The sequence below is a fragment of the Hypomesus nipponensis genome, chromosome 1 (assembly GCF_054491055.1).
Source record: "Hypomesus nipponensis isolate SF chromosome 1, ASM5449105v1, whole genome shotgun sequence".
In the NCBI taxonomy this organism is placed as follows: Eukaryota; Metazoa; Chordata; class Actinopteri; order Osmeriformes; family Osmeridae; genus Hypomesus; species Hypomesus nipponensis.
Window position 1 is genome coordinate 16,588,739 of NC_140361.1, and position 8,106 is coordinate 16,596,844.

Sequence of the window (8,106 nt, forward strand, 5' to 3'; positions counted from 1 at the left end):
GTCCTCCCTAGCCTGCTAGATCTCCCCTGTCTCATCTTAAAATAATAAAAACGTTGTATTCTTTCTTCTGGTCTGAAAAGCCTTCGTTTTTCAACACAAAACTATATCCCACAGAAGGAGACCAGCTTTTCACTGTTGGATAAGTTTCTTGCAAAGATTAGATTCGAACATATGTCTTATTCACTGTTATGGACCAACAAGATTACTTTCTCTACATAGATCTCCTGGTGTCTGGGTGCTGACAAATCTAAGCCTTGCAGTGGTTCAGTCACTGACAGCCTCATGCAAGGCTACCTCAAGCCTTTTTCTAAATCCAGAAACTGTATGAATTGTACAACATCTCCCTAAGACTCAAGGATATGGCTGTGACTCAACACCCAGTCAGACGGGGGAATGAGACAAGATCTGCATGTCTGAGAAACTGGGATAATGCCATGATAATAATGATAACAGTGATGCTGCTCATAGTGCAGTATCCATGACAAACAGCATGTGGCAAATATGTAGCCAATCGACTGTAGAAAGGATGTGGCCTATCAGACAGCATGTTGGAATGCTGTGGCCCATCAGACAGCTTGTGGGAATGCTGTGGCCTATCAGACAGGATGTGGGAGGGATGGACAATACGGACCAGTCAGCAAATAATGACTGACACCTCCACACTCAGCATCTAATCTAGTCGACATTTGACACATTTATTTCTCTTTCTTTCATTCTTTCTCTCTTTTTCTCTCCCTTTATGTCCAATGTAGCATGAAGGACATAAGGTGACTGCTATATCTCCCTCTTTATTCTCTTTCTCTAGAGTGTCATTCAATAATCTCATTTTCTGAAGGTATTAGGATTTTAGCAAGGATTTGATCATATATTTTACAAACCACAACAAACAACCACAAGACCGACTACAAAAAACCCATCGGACACACCTAAACCACTAGATTCTGTCATCCATACTTAAATAATAGGTTTTCAACGAGCTCAACACTCCACCCTCAGTGGACGCATAATACTCCATATCTGTACTAACAGCACTCTGAGACTTTTGGCCCAGTGACAGAGTTCATTTGTCACTTATCTGTGTGTGTTTGTGTATGTGAGCATGTGGCCAACTTTACCTAGAACAGAGGGGAAAGACTTAAGACAAACAGAGCTATAAAGTGTGTCAGGAAAATGGAGATGAATGGAAAAAGGAAGGAGACAGGAACGTAGGAACACACAGACAGTATACACTTTTACACAAACACTCATACACACTCCCTCCCAAACTCCCAAACACACATACTCTTTCACAGACTGTGCACACATGAAGTACATGAAATGACTAAATGTAAAAATGACTAAATGTAAATTTAAGTACAGACTTAGAGACACACACACAAAACACCCTTGGGGTTTTGTACACAGAATTTGGGTGTAGGCTGTGAATCGAAAGGCCAGAGACGCTTGGTGTTTGTCCCTGGCTTGGGAACCACAATTCACCTTTGGTTAGATTCTCAGGGAGATAATTGACTCGTTAATATCTGACTCCAATTTTTGACAATGTGCACAAGTGCGTTACCTGTAACCTTGAGCGCTAAACAGTTAATGACATGAAACTCTGACGTAGGTAAAAATCATCTGCTTGATCAGAGCACCGACCCTAAAGTATGCGTGTTCACTAATCAGTCGTTTATCTATACTATAATATGGATTTTAACCATAGTAGACCTAGTAGGATATGTAATCGATCACTCAGAGGCTCCGGTAAATTCCTTCGGAACGTGGAGATCCACTGTAAGTGACTCAGAGGCCTTAAGTTAAAACCTACTCCAAAAGTCTATGTTTATAATCAGTTAGCCGCATCAACCAGACAAGATCAAAGTTTTCACCGCCGTAGCTTGATAGATACGTTTCAAGGAGAACGAGTAACTTTAAAATGCACACATTAATAGTTTATTATCTAAATAGCAAGATAATCAATACAATGATAATGAAATATCATCCAATACAAAACATACCTTCAGAGCAATGGTTAACGAAGGTATTCACAATGAGGACTAGGCGCCTAACGCACCGGAGCTGTATCGTAAACAGAACTCGAAGAGATTGGTAAAACTTCTTCCTATATACACCCAAACCTGACTAAAATGGGGACACCGGTCGTATGACTGAAAAGTTGTCAAACGCATACAAATTCAAATTGGATCATTAATCAAGGCTGCAGTAGAACTAAGTAGTGTCCTTGCAAGACAAGGGAATATGTTAAACACATGTTGGTCTGCTGCAAGCACAAACTATGTAAACCCTGTACATGTACATGTTACAGTATTAAAATGATTACTAGCATTTAATACATACAATAAGAAACAAAAGCATATCAAACATGACAGTTAAAGCTGTTTAGAACCTTATTTTTAAGAACACAACTTTTAATGATAATTTCAGAGTCTTCCTCTGTCCACCTTCCTCTTCAACTGTTGAGACCACCTCTCCAGAGGTGTGTCATTAAGGTGTGATTGTCATTTTACCATTCATGCAAATCAACAACTGTCCCAGACGAGTGTCTGGGTGACCAGTGACAAAGGGGCTGCCAAAACAGCCCTACATGGGCACATTTCAGTGTAATAATTATGGTTATGACCAACATAATGCAATCATAAATATGCATTATGGGGGCAGCACCAATTGTCTTTCTCTCTCTCTCTGTCTCTCTCTCCCTGTCTCTCTGTCCCTCTGTTTCTCTCTGTCTCTCTCTCTTTCTGTCCACTCTCCCTCTCTTTATTCTCCCCATTCTTTGTCTTTCTCTCCTCCAATACACTGTCCTTCTGTGAGAGGATTGTGCCCCCCCCCCACACACACACATATCCACACACACACACACACTTCTGAGGGGTCACACTGATTTAATTAAGAAGATAATTATGTTGCCCTCACACCAACAACAGATAACAGCCCTAGTGTGATGGAACATGGCCAAGCTAAAGAAGAAAACACTCTGAATTCTGCAATGAACCCTTTAATTTTCCATATAAATGCAAGGTCTCTAGTAATTCTTGTGTGCCGGTCCTGTACACTGTCTGGTACAGTGGATGGTCAGTATTCTTGCCGTCAAACTGCTTTGAAATAGCTATGAAAAAGAACAGTTGGACCACACGTGTGGGCAGCTCAGAAGGGGGGCCCAGAGGGACTCAACTGGATACAGAGGTGATCCATCACACAATCTCCTGACTCAACTCTCTGACCCCTGAGGCATCCATCAGTAACACTCACATTTCTGCAAGGCTCTGATGGCAGGCGAGACAGCCAGACTAAGAGTCAACTGAAAGGCACGACGGCCACGGGAACATAGATTCTAAATGTGCGGAAAGAGGCACAGCTGTTGTCACCACAACGTGGTCTTGATAATGAATGGTCCCCCCCTAGCTTTTCGTTGGCGTAGCTGGTAGTGGTTGGGCTTGGGAAGTCAGGTGGGGTGTTCGATCCCAGTGAGGGGCAAACATCGGCCTGAATACCTCTGACGGAGCAAGACCACGTCTGTTACTGTCAGAGAAATTTAGGATGTAACGTTACATTCTGTAAATACTGGTGCTTAGCATTCCTTGTCAGTAGAGAACCCTCTCCCCACATGACCTATAGATGACACTAGGCTTGCATAAACAAACTGACCTAGGTTGACCATTATCATACTAAAGGTGCAATAAATGTGTTTAACCGTATCTCTGTTGAGTGAATCATATGGTCAAGCCTAGGGTCAGAGAACTCTGTAAGTTTCCACGTGCATGCGCACTCTACCTCTTGGATCGATCACATTGACAGCTGATATTCTTCTCACCAATATGTTTAAATGGTCTTACATGAAAACTTGGGAACCAGACAAACTTGTATTGCGATCATATTTTGTCTCCTTGCCGGCAAGCATTACATTTACATTTTACTTTTAGTCATTTAGCAGACGCTCTTATCCAGAGCGACTTCCAGTAAGTACACAGACATTCCCCTGAGGCAAGTAGGTGAAGTGCCTTGCCCAAGGACACAATTTAATTTTGCACGGCAGCGAATCGAACCGGCAACTTTCTGAATTACATTGACAAGAAACAGTTTGAAAGAGACACTGGGCATTTTACTGTAGGAATCATGCTCTTTATCTGTGATTTTTGCGGATTGATAATTGGAGATGGGAATTCCATTGAGTTCTTGAGTCAGAATCCTTTGTGGGAATATTTAGTTGGAATTCTCCATCCAAAAGGGGATTCTGGGTTGCCTCGGTAGTTCACTGGATAAGTGAGTGTACTATGTCGGCAGAAGCCTTACTGCAGCGGCCCTCAAATTTGGCTTTTGGCCTTTGTTGCCCTCTCTCTCTCCCTGCCTTCCCTGTCTCACTTCAAAAAACTGTCTGACAATGCATGATAAATGCCCAAAAATGTATTTTACAAAAAGAGGGTTTTGCCAATCCTGCATATTTGTTATCCTGATTTTAACATGCAACATCACCTAAGGCTCTTAAATTATGAAGGTAGGGCGCTTACACTATGAACTGCCCAATTAAAATATCTTTTCACAAGGTTAAACCTGTAATTTGTATTGTGTTTCAAATGCAAATTGTCACTTTATAAAATAGAATTTTCCCCCTATTTTGACGATATAAAACGCAAGTATCAAAACGCAAAGCGTAAGTAACTTTGTGGGCGTGACTTCAGCTTGGTTGTTATTTTGCCGGCGGGATAAATTACTTTGCGCCTGGCGCAAATCTAAAAAGGGTTGGTCTGAAGTAGCTACATTGCTAATGGGTGTGGTTTTGGCGTAACGTGCAATAAACCAATCAGAGCATCATCTCACATTCCCTTTAAGAGCAGCGCTTGTTCCATGGCGAATTGCTATTATAACGGCGGATTTGCCAGGCGCACGCCAGGAGCGGTTCACAGGAGGAGACCGACGTTCTCGTCAGAGCCGTAAAAGATAAAGAAATTACATTGTATGGGAAAGGCAGAGCAGTTTTCTCATTGCACTAAATTGCCCGCTCATGCTGTTCATTCAAATTGTTATTCATATTTTTACATATATTTTATTTTTTCAATTGTTATAGCCTATTTTTAAATTGTTTAGTTCTTAGAATTAGTTTAACTAATGTACTTTTTTACTTAATTTATACCCGTTTATTGTTTGCACCTTCCTGCCACAGTAAATCGCGTATTCCCAGCTAACACAGTTACGTTGCCGCAACGTCACTCGTTGACCAAACATACGTTGCCGCAACGTCTTTGGCGACGTTGCGGGACCGTGCATCTGTGGGGCGCCAGTAGGTTGCCGCAACGTCATCTTGTGACGTTGCCAGTCCGTAACCGCAACGTCGTGGCAACGTTATTTTCCGACGTTGCCAGTCCGTAACCGCAACCTCCTACCAACGTAATTTTCCGACGTTGCCAGTCCGTAACTGCGACGTCGTCGCAACGTTATTTTCCGACGTTGCCAGTCGGTAACCGCGACCTCCTAGCAACGTTGTTTTGTGACGTTGCAAGTCCGTAACCGCAACCTCCTACCAACGTAATTTTCCGACGTTGCCAGTCCGTAACTGCGACGTTAATTAGTAACCTATATTTCTCAGTTCTTTTGCGTATATTGGGGCGGTTCATATGCAGACCTCTTTTGCCCCAAATGCTACTTGTTCTTGTATAATAGTCTACATAGCCAACTTCAGGAGGACTATGTTTGTGTGGTGTGTTGCCTAACTCAAGCTAATCATAAACAAGGCAGCATTTCCATGTAACATTCAGTCATTTTATTTCAAACAAAGTGCCAGTGAATACAGTGAATGAAACAGTGAATGAACATCTTCTGCCAGTCCCCGCTACAGGTCCTGTCTGTTGGCCCTGACAATGAAGCACAAAATAAGTTAGTGTCCTATCAACACAATTGCAGGTACGAAAGGGGCTATACAAGTCATTAAAAAAAAATCACATCTAGAATAATATACATCATCAAAAAAATATTATGGGATTCTAGTTTTTGGTCACATAGCCATGTGAAAGGTTGGATTGGGAAGCTGCCATCATCATTCATTCACCTGGCTTGTTTTGAATGGGCTGCCGGGGTGTGTTTGAGTGTCTACGCTGTGAGGAGCTCCACAGCCTTCTCTCCTAGTCCTGTCTTCCACTTCATCACAGAATCTGCAATTAGAAGTCATGAACTTATTGTTAGCACCAATTTGAACGTTGAACACTACGTGTAAGCCATAGTTCACAACATCTCAAAACACCTACCACTCTTTCGGAACTCCAGCACCTTAAGGCGCTCCTCAAGGTCTTGGGGTACAGCCTGTGTTTGGGCCACCTGTAGGTCCATCACTGGCACCTCTGCAGCATGTTTGCCCTGTCGTCGCCTGAATAGGAGAGCCTCTCGCTGGTTCTCCTCCAATGTCTCCATCTTCTGGAACATAACCTGTAATGTGTGTCAGTAAAGACAAGTAAAACAAGTTTACAAGAGTTAACATGATTGGCATACACTGTGGTTCTTCTAGATTAGCTGTAACATTGATGTAAATAACACATGTTACCTTGAATGGCTGTATACAAAGCATTTGTAAGACAACATTTGTTGTTTTGACAAATATGTATCCCCCTGCCACGATCAGAACAACTTAAGTATGCCTTACAATGAGTTGGCAATGCTATTGAGAAGCTTTGAGTGTCTTATATTTGCACTTGCCTGGCTGCCAGCTGTTTTCCTGGACCCCATATGGGTTCTCCTCTACCAGACCAGAGTTGACACCTAGGAGTCTGGTGATGCAAAAGTTTTAAGTCATGCTTTTGCTTCAAAACATAGCCTTTAAGGTTGCCATGGTTCATACAATTATTGTCACTGTTAAAAACGGTCATTCATTACTTTACCATAATTTCCCAGGGACACAGTGCTAGGCCGTGTGACGGTGGTAGGATACTCTGTACAGAAATGAAAGTGGAATGTAGTTTAAGTACATAGTTTTAGCATTTTGATATAAATATAAAAAGATCAGCATCGCACGTGTGATCGTTCGAAAGCAGGGCCCCAAACAGCGTAGCGTCGCACATGTGTGATTCTGAAAATTACAACCTACTATTTTCCAACAATGTGACAAATGCTATACTATAGCCTATAGTATGGCTTCAAAATTTACAATTAGTAGGCTAACAAGTAACACTAGCAGGTTGGAGCATTGCTACGAGTATTATGCTAGGTTGCTATACGGAAGCTAATAACAGCTACCTAGCTGCCGTTTTGGGAAAAACTCACTCGTGGAAGCGTCGGAAAAACTCACGCATCTTCAGGTCAAAACGAATAAACGTATCCAAAAACAGATGGCATGTACAAAGAATTAGTGACATGATACTTTTATAGACGCCATTGCTGTGCCGACTGATCAAAACGTGATCAGTCACGCGCTAGCTCAAGTCTTCCGGGGCTTAATAAACTATTTTCGGACAAGGTTTTTTCTAGTTCTGAACGTTTATATTTACTGATTCTTTTGTGGGTGATTTGTGAGACGCTAAACTTTGTATGTATTTTCAGTATTTAACTTTCTGGAGGGTTTAGCATAACTCTACAGTACATTATACTAGCTGTACTACTAGCTAGTAGCTAGCGAAATCCTAACGTAAACAATGTTAATCTGAAACAGATAACCAGGCTTAATAGCCTAAATTTCAAACCTATACGTAATAGCATCCTCCATCCGATTTCAGAAAATATGTTTATATATTTAAATCTATTTCTGTAAAGAAACTCACCTTTGAAGTAGCTAATTTCCAGTTGAAATCCATGCGTTCAGTTGCAAACTCTTCTCTGAAATCCCATTTTCAGAGATGCGTTGAAATGGGCATGCGCAAAGTTGTTGCTCTGGGGCAGACTGAGCAAACCTAGGTTTGCTAAGGAAGAATTGTAATATTCTGTGATGACTCATGTCTTTGGAAATACAACTTGAGAATCGCTTGCCTTTTGGTCACATTTAACAATTTTGTATTACAAAATTATTGCAGCTCAGATTTGCATTGTGTGTCATACAGCTTTGGTGTGCTGGACAAAGAATGTTTGCTTAATCATGTTACACATCACACATTGATTGCTTTTGTACATCTATAGAATGAAATACTTATA

General features: G+C 41.5%; 1 long non-coding RNA gene across 3 annotated transcripts; it reads right to left on the reverse strand.

Annotated features, from left to right (window-relative positions):
• Positions 1-5,732: 5,732 nt before the first annotated feature.
• Positions 5,733-7,787, reverse strand: LOC146302846 (uncharacterized). Of its 3 annotated transcripts, none has more exons than XR_014758133.1 (6): positions 7,740-7,787; positions 6,864-6,914; positions 6,682-6,752; positions 6,237-6,414; positions 6,041-6,143; positions 5,733-5,846 (listed from the first exon to the last, which is right to left on the reverse strand). It is a non-coding gene; the product is annotated as an uncharacterized LOC146302846 (long non-coding RNA). The 3 variants fall into 3 exon arrangements; XR_014758131.1 differs by lacking the exon at positions 7,740-7,787 and adding an exon at positions 7,246-7,300 and having other exon boundaries at positions 6,682-6,744; XR_014758135.1 differs by lacking the exon at positions 7,740-7,787 and adding an exon at positions 7,246-7,299.
• Between the last annotated feature and the right edge of the window lie 319 nt (positions 7,788-8,106).